The sequence below is a fragment of the Lissotriton helveticus genome, chromosome 1_2 (assembly GCF_964261635.1).
Source record: "Lissotriton helveticus chromosome 1_2, aLisHel1.1, whole genome shotgun sequence".
NCBI classification, from domain to species: Eukaryota; Metazoa; Chordata; class Amphibia; order Caudata; family Salamandridae; genus Lissotriton; species Lissotriton helveticus.
This window is the reverse complement of record NC_136058.1, coordinates 303,202,509-303,225,743: the sequence shown is the minus strand read 5'-3', so window position 1 is coordinate 303,225,743 and position 23,235 is coordinate 303,202,509. Positions and strand designations below refer to the sequence as shown.

The following is a 23,235-nucleotide window of genomic DNA, read 5'->3' as shown; positions in this document are numbered from 1 at the left end:
CATTTTCACTGTACTGATAAGTAATGTGTATACCCAGAAGATTATTGGTACCCTAATCTCTTTAGTGAGAAATCCTATACTTACAAAATGGCCTGTTTGCTATCAAAAAAAAAAAAAAAAAGGCAAACACTGCAAAAAGAAAACTTCAAACTAACATGTGGCTCCCTGGTTGGTGATGAATATTGGAGTGCAGACATTAGGAAAAAGTAGTCGAAAAAATGTGAACTTGTTCCAGCATGCCTATATTAAGGTCCTTTGAAAATGTTTTTATTTTTTAGTCCAAGCTAAGTCCAGCGTCTCCAGTCCCTAGACTTCTGTCTAACCATGTGTTTATTGGAATGGCTTTAATAAATCTATGCACTTCAAATTAACAGAGAAAAATAAAACACTAAAAAGGGTAGGATCAAGTAAAAAATATATATTTTGACAGCCACTCTGTTCATAATTTACCCAGCACATGGGAAAAGCAAACTGAGGTGCACCAATATCTGCATATTTCAATAATTCTCTGCATTTTTCTGTTAGTTTTTTAGAAAAGAAATTCATGTATTGTGGGATCAGAGCCTGTTTTTTTGTTCCAGGTTTTTTTTATGTAGGCCAACATGGGCTTGGCTAGCATTGGTGCAAAGCTCTGAGGGCCCACTGAGTCTTGACAATGCTGCATTTTACTACTCCAACCGCAGTCAAATGAGCTATTGCCTTTGCTTGACCCAGGGTGTGAATTTGCTATATGCTTGTGATTTTGTAGTTCAAGAAGTTTGATAGGTTGTTGCAGAGTTCTTGGGAGGGTGTGATGCTGTTGACGCAGGCCGATGGTGTGTGGCAGTCCTTGATGATGGAGAAGATCTCCTTGCAGCTGTTGGGGCTCCCTTTGATATGTACTCGTTTTTTTGGTATCTCTCATTTGCTGGTAGTTGTGTCTTAGTGCAGCTTTGTAGGTGGTTGTGTCGGTGGTTTTGTGCGTTGCTCTCCATTTCCTTTCTAGCTGTTTGCAGGGTCTTTTGGAGTCTGGCGTGCTTTTTGGTTCTTCTTTGCCTGTTGTTGAGGCTTTCGAAGAGTGTTGTGAAGCAGGGGTCAGTTCTATCTTCTAGGTGAAAGTTGAGGTCGCTGAGGAGTATGAAGGCTCTGGAGTTGATTGTAAGCATGAGCAATGAAGTCCACGATGAGGCTGGTGAAGGTAGCTCATGGTCCGGGTGGTCAGTAGACAAGGGTTCCATTTAGGATTAAGTTTTAAGAGATTTATAGATTAAAGTGCAGGTGTGTCCATGAGTGGGGTGGTGCTTTCCATGGACATTAGGCACTTGATGGAGCCTTTGAAGAGGTTATAAATATGCTCCACCATTTTTTTAAAGGTGAAGATTGCACCTGATAATGTACATTTACACAAATTGGTGAAATACCTAGTAAGCAGCAGGTAACCTCCCTATGCAGTCTGTCTCACTTATTTGGATCAGCCACTACGATCCTGTGCCCTAGGGTGCCTGAGGAGGAGGTTTCCTGCCTCACAGATCAAGGAGGGAGCGGTACCCAGCAGGGGTACATGCATGGGCACTAGAACATCCCACGGAGAAATCCAGCTCCTTCCTGCGAGGTTACAGAGCTGTGCTTCCGTAGAGTTGGACACTTTAAACATGCCTATTGCAAAGTGGAATATTCTGCTGAAACAGTTTCCATTGATTTCAGACTGAAAATGAATGATTATGAGTAAAATAAAGTGCCGCAAAAATGCCGCTAAATTTCCATATTTGTGCCGCTAAATTTGCTAATCCATGCCGCTATATCCTGGGGGGTCTGATTAAACAAAGTTTAAACAGCTTACAGCAGATTACTGCTGTCTCAGGAGGGAAGAGGGGCTAGTTTCACTGACTTGTTAACACAAAATGTTCGCTGGGGGTGCACTGCTTAACATACAGGTCTTAGCACAGAGCAAAGGAGACATTTGGAGTGAAAAAACTGATCGTCACGGGGAATGAGAGGGGAAAAACTACAGAGTGTGGACTGCAAATCCCACAATTCAACAGGTTAAATGGAAGCAGTCACAGGCAGGAAAAACCACAAGTTTAAACAAAAACATGGAATAAAGTATGCAATCACTGGCAGGTTAAAACTACAATTTTAAACTGTAACAACCACAGCCAAAGACAGTTAAAGAAATGTTAAAAGAAAAAAAAATAAGATGATGCAATCACAGGTAGGGAAAATATATATTTTTTTAAATTATTTAGGAAAGAGACAGCACTAGTCTGCCTCCTTACCACTTCCTGGACTCTGCTCACTGCAATCTGGGGCACAGATATGCTGCAACTCACAAGATGGAGGAGAATGATTTGGGGTGCCCCAAGCAAAGCCTTAAGAGGCCTGGGCAGGTGTGAGAGGAGGGTTCAGACTTGCTTGGAGCTGGGGAAAACCAATAGCAGTCCTAGGTCTGCTGGCCCGGGGGTGGGGCTGGGACTGGGGAGCTGCTCTATTAACAGATCTCCTAGGAGACAGACAGGCTGTGTGCCATATTGACCTTTCATTTTTATCTGCACGAAAACACGCAGCCTGCATTGGCAGGGTGTGTTAAGGTACAGGACGTCTAAGTGTGGCACAATTTGTGCTGCAGCCCTTAGAGGCCTTCCCTGGTCACAGAGCCCTTGGTACCTTTTACAAGGGACTGACATGTAGCCAGAGAAGTGCCAACTGGGGGTACAAAGGTACAGTTTTGGGAAAGTGCACAGGCCCTGGGAATCTGATTGGCAGCGACCCAGGGCACATCAAGTCAAAGTGCATCAGTAATCTGACAAAACGTGGGGGGTGTCTGGAGGGTGGGTTACTGCAACAGAAACCCAACTTCCTACAGTGACCCGGGCTTAAAATAATGAAGCAGGCAACAGAAATATTTCTGTGAATACAGCCGATTTGCAAATCTGGAGTTGGATTTTGAATCCACTATGCACGAAGGAAGAACAATTTCCAGCTTTTCAGCTATTGCTTTCTCTATGGAAGAGTTAATCATTCTTTGGTGATTAAACCTGTCACTTTTGAGAGGCTCCTACCCCTTGTTTCTTGGCCCTGCTTCTCAAATCTGCACGAAATTTGCCATTAAGACCCCGAAGTAGATATACTTTTTTTGCACAAAATACAATTGTTAGTTCTCTTATGCAAATAATGTACCTCGTGCTTATCGTTGTACAGCAGCAAAAACTCCTTTAGAGTGCTGTGGAAACAGGCTTAATAGGCAATAAATGGAATACTGCACATTTATCCATCACCACACTGTTAGTCCAGTTCATGGAGAGTAATGCAATGGCACATTGCAGAAACACAGGAAAAATTGCTTCCAGTGAAAATGCTGTAGTAACTACTTGTACAAGGTTATTACCAGGAGGGATCTTCCACTTGTGGAACAAAAGTCCTGAATCCAGTGAGAAAATAGTACCTCCTGACTCTGGTAATTATTTGCACATCTTGTCATCACCACTAGATTTACATAGTCAATAAATGTTGCCCCGAAAAGGGTGTGCAATGTTGCAGTAGACAAGAAACTCGGCTTAATAGGTAAGCCTATTTCTTTTAGCTTATGTCTGTTGATTAACCAAACTCTTGAAATATAATAGACAGATTATGAATTCTAAGTGATCATTTGTACACCCTGTACAAGTTCATAAACGTACAATCTCAGTGCCCGAAGGACATCGAGATGCTGCACTACATTCTTAGGAAATTCCTTCTGCTCCGCCAAGCACCCGAGTGTAACGGACAAGAGCCCTGGTTAGGGTATATCTATTTAAATTGGGATAAAAAGAATATTATTGTTGTGCTACAAAAACTGCCCACTTGGCAGCCAGACTGTCTCAAGTCTCAGAAAGCAATATTAGAGACAACCAACCCTAAATTATGTTCAGGATGGTTGAAAGGCTCAACTTAAATGTCATCTGCATTATGCACACACCCTTTAAGTTCAAAGCATTTAGGATATGTTCAGAAAGTGACGGTCTACCATGTACCATCCATGAACCTGCGATGAGAGATGCATGCTCGATTACTTACAAGTGCCTGAAATGGAACTGGCAGGACATTGGTAATTCAGGGAGACTAGCTATGGAATGCAGTGTTATGTTAAATTATTTTTATAGGGCGCACAGCTACCCAAAAAGGGTTTCCCAGCGCTAGCCCGAAGAGTAGAAAAAGAAAGTGATGGTATTATTGGTTGAACAGCCATGTCTTTAAACTTTTGCGAAAGTTTGCAAAGCTTGTTTCATGACGAAGGGTTGCGGGAAGAGTGTTCCATCAAGTATGGCCAAGAAAGGCAAATGAGCGTCCGCCCATCCCTGAAAGTCTAACCCTGGGAACCTAAATTTTCCCTGGGTTGTGGAACGCAGCTGGTGTGTAGGTTGGTAAGGCTGGGCTAAGGCTTGCAGATATGGAGGAGCCGTGCCGAACTTAATCTTAAATAAAACGCTCAAGGCTTTGAACTTGACACGGCGTTCCACCTTCAGACAATGAAGATCACGTAGGTAGCTGGAAATGGAGGTAGCTTTGGGAATTCGCCATAGTAATCTAGCCACCGCGTTCTGTACCACCTGCAGCCTCTGTAGTACATCCTTGTTAGCCCCTAGATAGAGGATGTTACCGTAGTCTAATCTTAAGGTCACAAGCGCCTGGACCACGGTTCTTTGGGTGGAGCAGGGAAGCATCCAGACAATTTTTTTAGACATTTTAAAACAGTAAAGCAGGTAGTTGCCACCTTTACTACTTGCTGTCTCAGACACCTGATCGTCAATAATGAAGCCCAAATGATGGACTTGTTGGGTGGGCTGGGGTGGGGTTCCCATTTCAGTAGGCCAATCCTGTCGGCCCCATAGATCTTTATTATTCCCCAAAATGAGGACCTCGGTCTTATCGCCATTAAGTTTCAGCATATTAATTTGCATCCGTGCTGCAATTTTTCTTAGGCCGTCCTGAAGAACTGATGGACCGGACACCTTCTTAGTGGAAAGCGAGAAGATAATCTGGATGTCGTCCGCATATCAAAAAAGGGACAACCCGCTCTACTCAGCGATGGTCACCAGCGGTTTAACATAGATATTGAATAGAGGCGGGCTAAGAATAGAGCCCTGAGGGACCCCATAGGGAGAAAAGTGAGATTTTGAAGTGGCAGCAGAAGAAACAAGCATTTGCAATGCAATAGGTCTCGCATTATTTAAGTTTGAGCTATTATTATTGTAAATGGCAATGTTTTTTGCTTTATGCTATAGTTTTCTTATGTACATAAAAAGCTACATATAAAGTATTTGTTGTTAAAATTATTTATGCAGTATTTAAATTTGTTTGCATAAAAGATTACAAGAATATCTTAGCAAAAAAGTTAAACTTTTTAATGGTAATTGACTAAATGTCCATTTGTACATTTTAATTTCAAATAGGTAAGTGTAAACATCACAAATATATTGTGCAAACAGTGCAAAATATTTTAGCCATAAATATTTTTGTTTTACGAGGTAGTTTGTAAGAAAATGATTGTAAAAGGCAAACACTGTAATTAAAATGTAACATATAACAGTACAGTTATGGCTAGTAAACATACATTAGTAGTATAGTATAATTGTAAACAAGATGTAAATAAGACTACAGAAATTAGCATGAATTATCACTTTAATATCAACTTTACAAACATTTTGAAAACACGATCACAGCTGGTAATCATGCATTGGCTTGTTATTACAAGCATTTCATTTTAATAAATATTTCTGATTCCCAAAAACAAATATGACAGTCTCTCAAAATAATGGCTTTTCGGGGTGGGCCTGCCCCGTACCCCTAGGCTGGGTCTCCTTCATATCCTGGAAAATGTTGGGGGCAATGCTTACAAACGTCACCTGCTGCTTTTGGGACTAGTGGTGGCCAAGCGAGATCTGGCCCAGGCCTGGAAAAGCGTTCGTGCCCCCCCGCTTGGTGCATGGAAAGCGGGACTGGACTTCCTTATGGGCCTGGAATTACCTGTTTTTGAGGCCAGAGGGTGTCCCCGGAAGCACTACAAAATTTGGAAAAGATGGGCGGACTACAGGGGTCTGCACCTCGACCCCCCCGCTGATCTTGATGATGTGTTGGCCCTGAATGTGGACCCCGTACCTTAGACTGTTGGCTGACTCCACCTTTGTTTTGCATCTTATGTTGCTACGCTGTGAACACGTGCACTGGGTTCGGGAGGGTTAAGGGGTGGGTAGTAGGGGGGGGTGTGGTAGGGCGGTTGGGTTTGGGTGGTCTGGGAGGGGACTGGGGTATGTTTTTTATAACTCTGGGTTCACTGCTATGCCTTTTTCATTGTCTGTCGTTGACAGTCTCCTCCTGACTGTGGAGGGCTGTATCGATTTATGCATGAACTCTTAATAAATACGGTTTTGAAAAAAATAATGGCTTTTCAGTTTTAGTTGTATCTTTGATCTCCATGTCATCAAGTACTCATGAATATTACTGCCCCATGGACAGAGTCTGGCTTTACATGTCTACATATCAACATCCAATTCCATGAACACCCATCGCATGCCAGGGATGACCATCACCGCTGGTGAAGAGAAGCACAATTGGGTCAAGAATGCCCACAATACGTTGTGGTCCCATTATACCAGGGATGGGCTCAATAATGCCAAAGATGCCAACATCATGCCAAGCATTGCTAGACTAAAAGTGGGAATAATTCTAACAGGGACACCACCAATAAATTAAGAAGGAACACCATTACGCTAAGGCAAGCATTACCGCCTTCGGGTAAAGTCCGCGCTATATAAAAATGCATAAATACATGAATAAAGAAATACCGCCTTCGGGTAAAGTCCGCGCTATATAAAAATGCATAAATACATAAATAAATAAATACCGCCTTCGGGTAAAGTCTGCGCTATATAAAAATGCATAATTAAATAAATAAATACATACCGCAAAACATCCTCGTTACTCTGCCGGCCTGCGACCAGGAAGTCAGGCAGGCCGGCGCGACACCCGGAAACAGGAAGTAGGAGGGCGGGAGCCTACCCCGCCTCCCACGGAAGAGCCGCGATTGGAGCCGTGTTGGAAGCAGGGAGCACCGGAGCAGGCAGGAGCCTACCCTGCGCCCCGGTGCCGAAGGAGGGAAGAAGAGTCCTGCTGCCGGGCCTTGCAGCTGAGGAGAGGAAGCCGGTGAGTGCGTTGCTGAGCGGCGGGCGGGCGGAGGGAGAGGAGCATGTAGGCGCGGGGGGGGGGGGCGGCCTGTGTATGTGTGTGTATGTGTGTGCGTGCGTGTGTGTATGTGTCTTGGAGTGCGTGTGTGTGACTGTGGGGGAGGGGGTGTGTGTGTGAGCGAGTGTCTGTCTGCGACGTGTGTGTGTGTGTGTGTGTGTCTGTGTCTGTGTGCATGCATGCATGCGCGGTAGGCTGGGAGGGCGGCGCATGCGCAGTAGGCTGGGAGGGCGGCGCAGGACGGAACGTGCGCGTTCGCGCAGCCAAATCCGACTGCTAAAAATCGTGCCAGTTTTGTGTCCCTCATTCCCCGGCATCAGCCGACTATAAGTCTCCGTCCCTGTTCCAGGGCGAGACCTAAAAATGTGGAATGTACGATTGGTAAGAAAAGATGTCAGTCCAGTGCTGAGCCAGAAATACTGAGGGATTGAACGGATTTTATTAACACAGTGCCTTTCTAGGGTTTTGCATTTAGTTTATTCTATTTGTAATTGCTCCGTAAACCAAGAGGCAGGGGAGCGATGATTGTGAGTCTTTTTAATTGAACTAGGAAGGCAGTTGTCAATTGCTTTAAAAATCCAATTATGGATTGTGTCTAAGGAAGAGGTTGAAACTTGAGGAATAGACGGGGCACTAACGGAGAGGAGCTTATTGAAAGATTTTATATTCAGTTTGCTCCAATTCCTAGATTTCTGCTTTGTACTAGAAGTGGCTGTGGTCAGGTAAGTTGGGACAGTGCAATACAATTTGACTGATTAGTGATCCCGACCAGCATAAAGGGAGAGATGGCAGACACTGAATATCAGACAGGCTGGAAAATATAGGCTCCAGTATGTGGCCTGCCATATGAGTAGGACCCATATTACAAAGCAGCAGATTCATTGCTGCAAGGTCGGAAATCAGTGGGCTACTAATAAAGCATGTAGGGATGTCCAGATGAATATTAAGGTCACCCAGAATAGTGAAGTTTGCTGCATTAAGAAGATGAGGGGAGATTAACTCCGGAAATGAGGCAGCCCAAGGGACCGACGGGCCAGGGGGGCAGTAGACAAGAATACCGGATAAGGTAAAGTGCGGGGTCACCACAAGTTTAAATAGGCCTGCCTCACATCCCTTGAAAGGGAGTACTTCTAATTTACATGAATATGATTTTTTTTAAATTATGGCAATGCCATCCCCTATCTTAAGTTCTCTATCTATCCTAACCATGACGTAGTTAGAAGGTAACCATTATGGGAATGGGGTAACCCTAATTGGTCATAGACCTGGGCGAAGTTAGGTATAGAAAACAGTGGCGGGACCCCCTTAGAATCAAGTGGATTGTCACCATACTTCAATCTCTCCCGATGTTACTATGCACATCTTCCGATACTTTGCCACACGGTATCTAGTCTTTTTTCCATTTCCTTGATGTCGGGTGACGCACGCGCACCTTTAACGTCCTCGTGGCTAACGCGCTACAACATTAGTGTCAGAAAGCGCTGATCAAGAGCCACACGAACAGCCCCTGACTTGCAGCAGCCGCCAGGTAATTAACCAACGCAGATAATCTACCGCTTGCACCGGATTGCCTCTCAGACTGGGCAGATACAGCTGAAACCCATTACTGACTTCAACTCTAGTCCTTTGCAGCCTAATAATTCATTGAAGGCCAGACATAGAGGAAGCTGTGCCCTAGGAGCTACACTCATCGGTCAGCTCCTTCAAGGTAAATTGCTCACCCTGGCCAATCTGACACATTGACGGATATGCGCGCTGTAGACCACATCACCGAAGACGGCGTCCAAGCTGGTTGAAACAGTCCAGTTGTCCCCTGAGGAAGGGCTTATACATTAGCCCGAAATGCATTGGGGAAGGAATTATATCTGATGATGCTAATGCTGGATGTACAAGCAGTAACCTATATGTTATGGAAACTTTGATGAACAATTAAATATTTTTTGGAACCCCAAGATGAGAAGCAATGTTGATGATTAAACAGATAGACTTTTCAGTCTGAACCATAGAGCGGTGCAACGGGGTGTCTCCTTCCATCGGGAGGAGCTTTGTATCAATCTAATTGTTGACCAGCACACAACTATTGAGCCTTAATTGAACCCTATTACCTTATAGGTGACCATCGCATCCATTTATCCGCTGGGAATTCTCACCACACAGATCATCCACTCATTGGGTAAGCGCCCACTCCCCTAGTTAGATGTTAATCAACTTTAACAGTCTACCTTGCAACAGCCTCATTCTCCCTCTCTTCCCCCCAGGGTCATCAACAGCCCTCATTGCCCCTATATGTCCTGATGAAGACTCGCACGGCCCAGGTCTAACTTACCCACAAGGCCATAAGACGAGTCGAAACGTCAACGCTCTCCTTTGACCCAACCTGGACCCTTATTATCCATACTCCACGTGCCATAAAATTGGAATAATTATCCACATTGCTTGAATGAATTGTATAAATGTGTCCATTTATCATTGTGGCCAGGTTAATAAGGACAGTGATTTTGAACCGATCCTCCATATGTAAAATATTGTAAATTACTTCTATGTCACCATCTTAAAGACTTTCCTTTCAGCTACCCAATCACTCAAACCCCCTTAACCATCCCCTTTCTGCCGTTCCTCCCTTGGGGCAATCTATACGTTTATTTCATGAACTATAATTGTGATTTGTACCCAACCTTCTAGTTGCAATTAATTAAATTGCCTCTAGTCCTTAAATGTGGTCTGTTGCTTTTTTCCTTTGTATAAGTATTAAGTACTACGAGCTGATTATTTTTATAGCATGCTCTAAGTGGTATCTTACTTTATAACTGCGTACAGATTACCTCTGCTAATTAAGTAAGGTCCAGGACCACTGTTTTCTATACCGTAGTTAGAAGGCAAAATAGAAGCCACATCTGGGCCCTAGCTCGTTTGCAGCCATGTTTCGGTTAGAAAAACGGCATCAGGTTGTTCACTAATTAGCAGGTCGAAGATGATTGTTTTATGTTTGGGAAGATGACAATATTGCAGTAGGTGAAAGCCATATTGGAAGACTTGCAGCGTAGTGAGGGACAGTTGTCCTGTGGGGGAGAAGTGGTCGCAGTAAGTGAGCTACTCAGCTCTCTTGGAAGTGATTTACGAAATTTAAAATTGCAGCAAGAACAATTAGTAACCTCATCCGGTGGATCGAGTCGATCACACTCAGACTGGGCCATACTGTGGTATTTCAGCAGTTGTGCGAAGGAATATCTTACTGGGAGAATATGTTTTGATGATTTTAGGGGTGGGGTAATGGCCCCTGGTTCCGTCCGGGCACAGACGGGCTTGCCTTTGGCGCGCCCGCTGTGCGTTCTGCAAGGCATCCGGTTTTATCGAGGGAGGTAGGGGCCGCTAGAACGCCAACCTCCTTGCGACCGGAAGTAGTCCTGCAGTGAGGGCACAACAGGATTACACAAACTATTTGAACACACCTTTTAAAGAGGTCATTGCAGAGTAGGGCTTACAATCAGAGTGTGGGTAATAGGCCCAAGTCCACACGCATCTAGACTCTGCCCTCCCCGTTCCAGCTCCATTCAACATTTCACCTGGCCTACTATAGCTCTGAAGTAACAACAATACAACTAAATATTAAACATTGTATTATACAAATATACGTTATTAGGAAGGATAGAATTTGGCAAAAACTGTGAAGAGATCTTCTATTATACCAGAGGGAGCCCTATGTTACATGAAAGGATACAGAAAAAAAATGGAATTGCAGATTCTTAAATAGGGTTTTTCAAAACCTAGTTCAGACGTTGTGCTTACTGAGAAAGTGGAGTGAAAAATCCATTATATCTAAAGTATAGATTGGAGGAGGGAGCAAGTAAAATGGATGCAATCGGGAAAACACACAAGCTCAAGGAGACCATCGAAGCAAAATAATAAAGAAATCGGTGCATTTCAATAAATCGCTAGCCATGCTAGTATTATTTTCTAAAAGCAGTAAATAACGTGTTCCCATCACTCGACACAAGGGTGTGCCCGCAGAATATCGAGGTAGGAATCTCAATAGCACCAAATATCGCAGACACGCTATCTAAAGGCAAAATAGCAGATTTTCTGTACCTAACTCCACATAACTGTAAATAAAAATATATAATATCTTTAAAGCGCATAGATTTGAAGTTAAGAATAGTCCATCTATATTTTCTCTGTAAGCACTTACATTTCTATATCTTCATACGTGCCAGTAGACCCGATTCAGGCAGGCTTTATTTTACATGTCTCCTGCCTAAACTTTGTCTGCTTCTCCAATTTTTTCCAGATTCTCCCACTTTCCTGCTCTCAAATGTGGGCATATATGTATTTTGTGCCCTCGATATTCTGTCCACAATATGAATGCATCACAAAATGTCTATCCAGGATATGTCATAGTACAACGGCCTCGAGGAAAGAGTTATCAACCACATTCGGTACTAAAGCTAGAGTTGGCCCTACTATGATACAGCCCTATCATCTTACTTCACCGCCACCCAAATAAAACCGAAGCACAAACACGAGAAAATGCAATGCAAAGGCAACTTGAGGTCAAGAAGCAGAAACGACCTTCATAATCCGTCCCAAAGATCTTTCAATATACCCCATAATAACTTATATATTTCCAATCATGAGAAAGTTCCCATTTCTGGAATAAATGGCCACAGCTCTGTGGTACCAAAGGCACGGATAAATTCCAGGTTATTTGTGAAAAGATAGCAGAAACTGCTCCACAGCAGCCACAGTGACTTTCAGCAAATGCAATGAGGCTCGCCCAGGTTAGGCAGTGACTTCAGGCGGGCGCGCGCGCGTCCCCCGTGTTCTTACGTGAAAGCGTGAAGAGGGCATGCGCCTCCTGCTCACCTTCTCGGGAGATGGGAGTTCTGCTGCCTGCCCTCTCGGCTCAGCGACCTTCCATGCCTCGCGCGCTATCCCTCAGACCAGCTCACGCGGCCATCCCAGTAATGCTTTGCAGCCGACGTCTCGAGACCAGTCACCAGGAAGTGTCGGGGAACGCCGCGCGCTGGGCCCAGGGTGAGCGCGCGCTCCCTCCCTGCCTGCCCTCCTCTGTTGCCTGAAGGGAGGCTGCTGCTGTAGCAAGAGTCAGGTGTGAAGAAGAAGCGGATGCAGGGCTCTGCCAGTAACGGAACGCGTCAGGGCAGGGCTTTAAGAAAAAACGGGGGGCGGGGGGGGCTCTCAAATGGGCGTGGCTTAAAAACACCTAAGCTAAAAATCCGTGCTTAGCATAGTGTGCCGCACGACTTTTATTTTGCTGTGTCTGTCACTGTTTCCAGGTATACGATACAACAAGTAACATCCTACCTACAACAAGTCAGGGTTATTGGCTTTATCTGGTTGTTAAATTAGATAAATTCAGGTCTGCCAAGTATCATGCATCAGGCGTGACTCTACCGTTCTGCATCACCGCACTGAAATGCATTGTCACTCATTTTAATGCTCTCTCTGCTGTACCAGCACCGAAGTATTGGCCATGCCAGGCTGCTAGTGTGCACGCCTGTGACCTGCGCCGGCTCTACTCCTCCCCGCAGACTTGCATGCACGGGCGCTGCCACCAGCACAGCATAGCTGCCACGGTTTCAGACTGCAATGTGTGACATTTTCATAATTCCATTGTAATTATGAGTGACATTTCAACGCTTATGAGAGACACTATCTTGCAAGCAATGAAGATGAGAGGCACATATAAATATCAGAGACTCTACCCATTTGAGCAATGAGAAACTCCACATCTTAGAACTGCTGCACGGCACCAGAAATGTAAGGGTACTACCCAGAGACACACTGTGACTGCAGGCTGGCAGGCACAGCTGCTGCTCAGAAGATGATCTGTTCATGACCGCACACTAGCCTAAAAAGCACATTTTATAGCATGGTTCAGCACGCAAATAATAATAGTCACTGCTTTGATTTACTCACGAGGAAGTGCCACTCGCAGTGTTAGACAATGAAAACATAAATATCACACATAAGCAATTATAAAAATTGGCAGCTATGTAAGGTTGTATGGAAGAATCGTTTTTACCCTTTACAAAACGTTAGAGTGAGAACACAAGGCTGAAATTTTTCTCAGGGGTGGGAGACAGAGATGCAGAAGGGTTAGGGTTGTGAGGGTAGTTGCAATAACAAGCTGACCCTTGCTATAAAATGTGCTTATTAGGCTAGTGTGCAGTCATGACAGATCTTCTGAGCAGCAGCAGTGGCTGCCAGCCTGCAGTCACACATTGTGTCTCTGGGTAGTACCCTTACATTTCTGGTGCCGTGCAGCAGTTCTAAGATGTTCTTAGAGTTTCTCATTGCTCACATGGGTAGAATCTCTGATATTTATATGTGCCTCTCATCCTCATTGCTTGATTTTTGCCCGCACAATAGTATCACTCATAGGAGTTGAAATGTCACTCATAATTACACTGGAATTATGAAAATGTCACACATTGCAATCTGAAACCTTGGCAGCTATGTAAATAAGCAGCAACTATGGCTTGTATATAATATTGAAAAAGCTTCAACTTAAAGCCCTGGTGACACCACGAAAATGTTGCTGCTCCTGAGTTTGAAAAAGGGCAGGGAAACTCAGAGAGAAAACAACTCTTTAATGGATTTCCTTTCCCCTACAAAGATCACCTTGCAAAATACAAAGCTATAGTTGTTAAAAATATCGATGTATTATTAATGTTATGTATTTTAATATTTTGTATGAGAATTGTTTGTATTTATATTATATGTGTTAACATTTTAGTAGTTAATATTTCTTTTCTAAATACACTTGAGTTTTTAGTTCTGTAGCGGGTTGTGGGTTTATAGAGGACTAGGGTGGGAAGTGATTTAATTATATAGATTTTATTTATTATTTATAGTAGTTAATACATTGTTTTAAATTTAATTTTGTGTTTTTAGTTCCATAGCGGGTTGTGGGTTTATAGTGGAATAGGGTGGGAATGAGTTTGAGTTGAGTTTGAGTTTAAATTATTTTTAAAGCGCGCGTACACCTGAGCGCTTCCATGGCGCTACAAAATGCCAAGTCCTTAGGAAGCAAGAATGACAGGGGGGGATTTATGAGAGATTATTGGGGGAAGGCTTTAGAAAATAAGAAGGTTTTTAAAGCCTTTCTGAAGAGCGCGAACTGGGTAGAACATCTAAGGTGGACTGGGAGGGAGTTCCAAAAAATGGGGGCAAGGGTGGAGAATTTAGAGCCTCCCCATTTTTTTTCGGCGAAAGCGGGGGACAGTCAGCAGATGTAGAGAAGAGGAGCGAAGTTCCCTAGAGGGGGCATAGGATTTGATCTCCGAGGAGATAAAAGCAGGAGCAGAGCCTAGCTGGGCCTGAAAGACGAGGCAGCCCACCTTAAATTGGGAGCGTTCGCGAATGGGGAGCCAGTGCAAGGATTTTAAGAGGGGAGTGACATGGTGGGATTTGGTGAGGTTGTGAACCAGGCGGGCAGCCTGGTTCTGAACCAGCTGTAGTCGTCGTACGCTATAGGCAGGCATGCCGTGTTAAAGGGCGTTCGCATAATCTAAGCGAGAGACGACCATAGCAAGTACGATAAGTTTTAGGGCCGTGAAGGAGAAGAAGCGAGAGACCTTGCGGATAGTACGGAGAGATAAAAAAGAAGAGGAAACCACTGAACTCACCTGGGAGTGCAAAGTGAGTTGGTCATTAAGTTTAATGCCAAGGGTTTTGACAGAGGGGGAAGGAGGAGGCCCAAGGGAAGGGGGCCAAAAGAGGGGGGACCAGGGATTCATCCAGTCCCGGATGAAGAGCATAGTGAATTGGAAGTTAGATTTAGAATCAGGGGAGTGAGAGAGAGAAAAAATAAGCTGGAGGTCGTCCGCATAGTTATATACGGAGACCTCCATTTGCTGAAGGGCAAAGATGAGGAGAGCTATGTACAAGTTGAATAGTAAAGGGGAGAGAGAGGAACCTTAAGGGACCCCACATACCACCTTCCGAGGTTCAGCCGAGAAATCTCCTAGGCGGACCGCTTGAGTGCGATCACTGAGGAAGGAGGACAGCCAGACCAAGGCCGAGCCCCCGATCCCCGCCGCCGCGACACGGGAAAGTAAGATAGAATGATCCACCGTGTCAAAGGCGGCGGAGAGGTCGAGTAGCACCAAGGCCTGGAGGATGTTAGTGTCCAATCCCTCCCGAAGGTTGTCAAGTACTGAGAGTACGACTGCCTCGGTGGAATGAGCTGGGCGAAAACCGGCCTGGCGAGGAGCCAAGACTCGGTTTTCTTCCACGTAGGTGGCGAGTGCTCTGGTGACATGCCGCTCCAGAACTTTTCCTAAAAAGGGGAGCAGGGAGATAGGGCGATAGTTGGCGGGGACAGAGAGGTCCGCGCCAGGTTTTTTAAGGATGGGGAGGATTATGGCGGTTTTAAGGGCAGGGGTAACCACGCCCTGTGACAGGGAACCATTGAGAAGAGTGAGCGGAGGTAAAGGGCAATTCGTGAAAATGTGACCGAGAATATGGGCAGGGCAAGGGTCAAGTGGGGTTCCGGATTTAACCAGAGACAGGAGGGAGAGAAAGGATTCCTCTGTTAGGAGTGGGAAGGAGTCGAGGCGAGCCTTAACAGAGGGGCAGGGCGGGTTATGGAAGGAGGGGGAGGGAGGGGGGATATTGGCTCTAATTGTTTCAATTTTGTCCAGAAAGTAAGAATTCAAGGAGTCGCATAGAGGTTGAGAGGGCGCAGGCTTGAGAGTCGTTCTGTCGGAGTAAGCGAGTTTATTAATAATGGAGAAAATTTCTCTGGGTTTGTTCTCCGCGACTAGAATTTTAGAAGGAAAAATACTCCTTTTTGGTGGATAAAATGGTTTTTAGGTTTCGGCTACCGTCGCACTGCGTAAGCAGTGGGCGGAGCCGAAATCTTTTGTTTGTAATATGGGGGCCTGAACACGCCCCTCTTCTTCATTGGCTGGCCTCGTAAATGCTGGCCAGCCATTGGAGGAGAGGAGCGTCACTGAGTTCAGGGCCCGCCTTGACGCGATTCGGGGGCGTTTCCGTGTCTTTTTTTAAGTCACGCCCTCTCCTCTTCCCATTGGCTGGAATTTTACCTTCCAGCCAATGGGAAGGGGAGAGCACGCCCCCGAATCCCTACACGCACTCCCATCCCACCCTCGTCCATTCATTCCCCTGTCCTTGCCCTCCCTCTCTCCCTTGAAACACCTACGCTGTGTATTTTACGTTGCGCAAGTCCTGCTGGCAGAAAGGTGAAGACAGAGACGCAGTGCCGGCTTGGACAGAGTTTCCTTCCGTTATGGCCGTTGTTTTCAAGGCTGCGTGCAAGGCATTATGACTATCAAAATGATTGCGCGACAAAGTCTGCCCTCGTGCCAGATAAGAGCACCAAAAAAAAAGCCTGCCGCATCTATGGCACCCCCTCTACCACTCTGGCCCCCGGCCCTCTGCCTGCCTTCCCTCCCAGCTGAACACGCTAAAAGCGAGCTGCAGGCGCTACCCAGCGTGGCAGGCCAGACTGCTGCGTGCCAGGGTGCAGACATACAACTTGTTAAGGATTATAATACTTAACGCTAAACTACAAGTATCATAGTCAACCATGCTATGGGATTGGGTTCCCGTTTCATCTACATATGTCCCGCGCACGGTATAGTGCCAAGAAAGGAAGGAACAAGCAACAAGACTACAACTCCCAGCGGCCCCTGTCCAGGAAGAGGTTGCAAAATAAAGGCAGCCGGTGCTGGCAGGCGCTGTGAGGTCCAGGAAACCGTGGGAGAAAGTGCTGGCTTTGCTGAACCTGGGGAAAAGTTCTTCCCTGCCTGCCCGGCGTCAGCCCGCACTCCACGAGCCCCACAGGGCGAAGGAAAGACTGGTCCAGTCTGACCGGCTACCATTTTAGTTTCCATGGGCTTTTTCGTGCAACATGCTATCAGAAAGTTAGATGTTGCATCACTACTTTCATCTTTGCCGGCTGAGCAAAAACAGACCAGAAAGACTTGAAGTCGATTTTTTAAATTACATTTTTTCACCGCATACTTTTCCAGTGTGAAGATTAAGAAGCACAATATTTTTAAAGACATAATTGACAGTACTGCGACCCTGTTGAAGAGGACTCCCGGGGGGTTGAGGTTGGAACTGCTTGGCTGAGTCGGTCCCCAGCCGCAATGGAGACCGAGCCGCTGCTCCCGCCGACTGTGGAGCGCAGCTGGTGCGCCAACCCGGACTTCGAGGCGCCTGAGCGGGACGCCAAAGCCAGGACTTGCTCCTACTCCTCGTAGGGCTGCTCGGTGACGTGCGTGCTGGAGCCAGGTAATGTTCTTTACGGGTATATGGTGCACATGGGTATGGAGTTGATAGCGCCTAGTTGTGCCCAGGGTTGTTTCGTGGCGCTTAATGTGAGCACTTGGGGGATCCCACACTTCCGAACTTGCAGTGGTGCCTTCCCCGAGGTCTCAAGCTGCCTGCACCACGTGTGAGTAGTTTCTCGAGTACAGATCTTTCTTTCGAACGTGCTATTTGCATTTTTACTTTCCAAATGTCATATTTTTGTTTTTAAGTGTGAAGGCACACTCTAATACTATGCTGTAACTTTAATTCCTCGTCTGCGTCTCCTCTGCCGGCCCGTGGGCAGAGGCTCCTGCTCCGAGGAAGTATTAACCCCATCGCATCTTCTGTGGTACTTTACTCCCGCCCTGTGAGCTCTACACACCGCTTTACTTTCACACGAGGTGGGCGAGCCCCAAAAAAATCAAGAAAGCCGATGGCTCTAAAATCATGCGCACGAGCCGAGCCTTGAAAAATATTTGGTGCCGTAAATCATTTAACACATACCATGTAAAATATGATGGCCTCTTAATTTTTTAATTGTATTGCTTTGACATGTGGTCAGTGCTTAATTTGAGCCGGTGGTTGTTGATGGGGGCCCACCCTCATTTTGTGGACCGGCACTTCTTTTTCCTCATCTCACATTTATGGCGAGCAAGCAGGGAGGAAAACGTACAAAAGGAGAACGATGGGGATGGGGTGGGAGATATATGCGGAAATACATCAAAAGGGAGACTGTAGGTACTGGGAAGAGTGAGTTAAAAGGGGAGGGAGTGATGATAGTGGAGTAAAGAGGCACTGAAAAAGCATCCTTACTTTTCGGCGGGTGGACATTTAAGCAGCTGGCCACGGGCTTCTGCGCGGTGTTTTGGGCTGCGCTCAATATTTTTACAAAATAAGCACTCATAGCGTTTTCGCATCAAGATATATCCTTCGCTGCAATGAAGGTAATAGTTTAAAAAAAACATACCTGCCTTCCCCAGAAATGCCAATAGTGAACTAAAATGTGGGTCTGGTGTCTCAGTGGACTAGCACCCCCTGTGTTCGATCCCATGGTCCGGGTTTCGAATCCTGGCGGGTCCGCTCAGCCCTTCATCCTTCTGAGGTCGATAAAATGTGTTCCGTTAATTTGGTAACAATAAACACCTGTTATTCAGCGCGAGGTTATCCGTTGTCCTGCATCCTTTTTGTGACCTGGATTCTTGCTGTACATGCTGCAGCCTCATAGTTTATATTCAGTGCCAGAGGCTCTGGCCCTGCACAGAACACCTATTCTTGAAAGCATGCATCTGAAGCTTCTCCCATATGTCTCAGTGAAGAGGAAGCTGCGATAAACAACCCATCGCCTAGAATCCCACGATTTGGTTATGCAGAGAAGCGAGCTTGATCCGAAATGTTGTGGTTTTACTTTGAGGGATCCCACCACTACATAGGCGTTTGATTTCCTCTGCCTGCTTACACGAAAGGCCTTGTCTTTAATTCTTGGCGCCTGCGAATAGTGTGGGTGGCAGACAGACGTCCCATGTAAGCTCGGCTCGTTTGGGCTCGAGTCTCCAAGAGTACCCTGGGCAGAGCATGGCATCTGGCTCGAGCTTTTATGGGCTCGCCCACCTCTACCCTCCCCTTGTCCAGTTTACTGCCCCAGAGCCTCCTCTGTGCTACCACCATGTGTGCTCTTAGGCACATCTTGGCTGCTGCCACCTGTCCTATTCGCCACATCTTTATAATATTATCCTCTTGAATGGCCCTATCATGCATACGATTAGAGAGACTTCCCGTTTTTTTGGTTGGGTGAGCAAGCCTCAGACTTTGCTGTTTCTGTAAATCCTCGATCGTGGCAGTCGCCATTCCCTCCCCCCCCCCCCACCTCACCACCACCACCGCTCACCACCACCCATGTTGTGTCAGCTAGGGCTGCTGCAGCTTCAGGACACACAGAGTTCTTTGGCTGGTGTGTGCTGGGCTGCGCTGCTGATGGGCTCCAGTTCCAGCCTCGTACAGGGTATTTCCTAGGTCATCCAGAGGTTGAGGTGCATAGAAACAACTACGTGAACTTTGATGCTGAAAACAAAGTTGGTGACGTGGCTTAAAAAACTAAAACCAAATGTTCTGCAACAATTTTGTTCCCCTTCACCTTGAGGTAATTACAGATAAGATACCTTAATTGAAAAATAAAGTGTGTGTGTCACTAGGCAGTCAACCAACTGAATCCTGATTGGGGCACTCGTAGAATAGTGGTGACCGCTTAAAGTGCCTCGAGGTCCCAGCTAGTGACTGAAAGCATTGTGCATGTGACAGTCATTATTTTTTAAATTCTATTGCACACAGTATTAAAAAAAGCATTTACAATGCAACGGTTTCGCCTTTGGAAAAGTTTGAGCTATTGGCATTGTAAATGACAAAATTTGTATTTATGTGTTGGTTTTGAAAACAGATAAATAAATGGCATTGTCATTTACATTGCCAATAGCTCTAAATTCTCCAAAGGCGAAACCGTTGCATTGTAAATGCTTGTTTTGTATTGCAACAAGAGAGAGGAGTATTGAGCTTTGAGAATAGGGCAGTAGTGTCGTCTCCAGGCACGTTCAGCGTGGCGAACTGAAAGTTTAAGCGCCTTCAGTTCTTCATTAAACCAATGGTTGGAGTCGTTCGTCTAGAGGAAACCCGCTTGAGAGGGGCGATGGAGTCACAGACTGAAAGTAGCCAGGAATTGATGGAGTTGGCTTGTTCTGAGGAGGACAGACCCGAAAGTAATTTAATTATATGAAATTTATTGAATAATTTATATTTATTCATAAATATATAATTGTGATGTTATTGAGTTAAATGTGTACATTATTTAATAGATCATTGTATGCTAATTAGTTGTTAATTTGAACTATTCATTAATTAATTATGGTAATTGTTTAATTAATTTTAGGTGTGTGTTGTGGTGTTTATAGGTGTAAATTGTGAGAAGGGTGGGAAGTAATTTATGTTTTATTGATGAAATATTAATTATTTGTTAATTAATTTGTATTAATGAATAATTATTCATTGTAATTGTGTAATTAGTTTTAGGTGTGTGTTGTGGATGTTATAGTGTTAAACAATGTGTAATTGATGATGTTTATTATCTTTTTTAATCTATTTAAATTTCAATATTATTTATGTTAATAATGGAAATTAAATGTATTAAAAATGTAGATTTTTTTTTAATTCATGTGGTATCCAGCACTTTCCCTACTGTTGCACTCACTGGAGTGGGAATAGTAATTCTTACCCTTCTGCTATCCAACAATTTCCCTACTGTTGCACTCCCTGGAGTGGGAATAGTAATTTTTACCCCTCCACTATCCAACACTTTCCCTGCTGTTGCACTCACTGGAGTGGGAATAGTAATTTTTACCCCTCTGCTATCCAATATTTTCCCTGCTATTGTAATTATTGTGTTGTGAAATTTATTTTTTATTTTTTTTGTAATCATTTAATGTGTTAATTATAGGATGTTTTATTTTATTTTAAATTATTGATATATGTATATATTTTATTTTTATATAATTTAAATTGTTTATAAATTAAATAAAGATAATAGGTAATACAATGTAGTTAAGTAAACATATGTATATGTACACATTTCTGTGTGTTTATCTTTTTTAAATTAAGTTTTTTGTGATATTTAGTTAAAATATAAATTAAATGTAATTCATTTTATTATAAATAGATTATTTTATGAAAAATATTTTGTTTAAGTTATATATAATTTTTAGTCAATAATTTTTTACATCTATATATTTAAACATGGAACCTTTAGGAATATGTATTTCTGAAGAGATATTTACTAACAAGTTTAAGAGCATCAAGAGCAAGAGCTCTGTTTGGCTGCCACCACCATGAGAAAAATGTTGCTTGCAGCCATTACTGGACTCGAGGACTTAGTCTCCTGTCCTGAAGTTAGAAAAAAAAAAAGATATATGGGGGCAGGGTAGGGATACCATGATTCCAAATTCCCCATGGGGCCAAAAAGAAAAACAAATTGACAAAAGCTGCTGCCATCTGCAAACACTAAGCTCCCAGCGGGCAGGAGCTTTCAAAAATGCTACAGCTGGGAACAGACTTTTGATCCGTCTGTCGGTGTTCAAACTGCAGTGCTTGTTAATGCCTCCAATTTATTGCGCTGTGAGCCAGAGTTTGTTTTATACAACTACTAAAATTGGCATCAAGTACACCAGCGCTTCTTTATGTCGGTTTTATGGCTAATGGGTCCATTGCAAGTCTGCAGCTATCACTATATCGGGCAAGACTGTGGTACTGCAGAACTTGAGGCATTCGGGGAGGGTTTTGTAGGATGCACTGTCCTTGGACAGCTGTGGATCTTTGAGAGAGAGGATAAGTGTAGGAGGTAACACCGGGGCAAGAGATTAGCGCCAAGGACCTTGAGATATGTGCAATGCCTCGAAACGTACACCAAGCAAGGGTGGACACCATGAGCCCTGATCTCTAACCATCAGGATGCACGGACAGCCAAGCATGAACAGTAATGTACGCAGACAGTTAAATATGGAATTACTAATTAAAACAGGTGCCCTGTTCCCTTGCCTGGTTTTTAGGTCTCGGGTAGGCAGCGCATGCGCTGTCTCATCGAGAGATGCTGTATAAACATCTTTTGGAAATGTAAATCCACTAAAGCTGGGCTCTAGAAAAGATACAAGATTTATTCTTCACAAGGATAAAGTAAAGTTTTTCTTTTACTGCTCTTGGGCATCACTTTATTGTATGTTTTATCAGATGGTTAAGTGAATGTTCTTTACTGTTACACCTATGGGTACAATGTGACACTATCTTCACATATTTACATACACGTTTGAAAGTGATCACTTTCTGGAACATCAATAATGATGAAAACATCTTAAATCATAATATACATATATTAAACGTTTGGGTGCTTTTACTGCACAATGTGCAGTTGTACAAACACTTATTTCACAGGGACACATTAACTATAACAATATTCATGGGTTCTTGTGAAATATGGGTATCAACATCATAATAGGAGCCCCAGACTACTTTCCAGACCTTTACCATTGCCCATCACGTTCTACTCATGAACAGCAACAAAAGCTGAACAAACTAGGTACTTACCTTTGGCAGCGCTCTTCCTGGTGATACTCTATCTAAAATCAGAGTCCTCACAATCCAAATTTCCTATGGCACTGGAGAGGATGTGGCCTAACAGGCTAGTTTATAGGGGGGACATCCAGTGCCTTGTTGAGAGTTCACTGTCAATACTACAGCGAATGGGCTGGGGATTACGACATTCTTTGGCAGTCAGACAGACACAATGTGCAGCCTGCAGTGGGTGTTCCTGGCGGAGCAGAGGTGTCCTCACGCGACTTGTAAATTGAGCCATTCTTTTCTCTTGTGCAACTGGTTGACTTCATCAGTGTTTGTGAATCACAAGGTTTGTTTTACCGTCACACAGGTGGAGAATGTTCTAATGTAGTTTCAGAGACAGATTGTGAAAAAAACTCAATTAACTTACTCAAGGCGGAGCATTCGGATTCCTTCCTGATGAGTCCTTTTCTTTTTGAAAACAAGCATTGGCATAGCCAACAGGTCTCCCCTTTGGGACCTTATAAGTGTTTACTTATCCAGCACAATATCCTTGGTGCAACAACATCAACTGTTATAAGGCTAAACACATATTAGGGCTTAAACTAACGTAAATGCGAGACCTATTTCATTGCAAATGCTTGTTTAAAA

General features: G+C 44.3%; 1 protein-coding gene across 3 annotated transcripts in view; it reads right to left on the bottom strand.

Moving 5' to 3' along the window:
• Positions 1-22,720, bottom strand: part of HPDL (4-hydroxyphenylpyruvate dioxygenase like) — a 30,261-nt gene extending 7,541 nt beyond the window's left edge. The window contains exon 1 of one of the 3 annotated variants that reach the window (XM_078671776.1): positions 22,615-22,720. The gene's annotated coding sequence lies outside the window, so the exon portion shown is untranslated. Of the gene's footprint in view, positions 1-2,255; positions 2,393-12,057; positions 12,328-22,614 lie in introns of those variants that run through there. The other 2 variants (XM_078671775.1, XM_078671777.1) reach the window with 2 other exon arrangements.
• Positions 22,721-23,235: the final 515 nt, after the last annotated feature.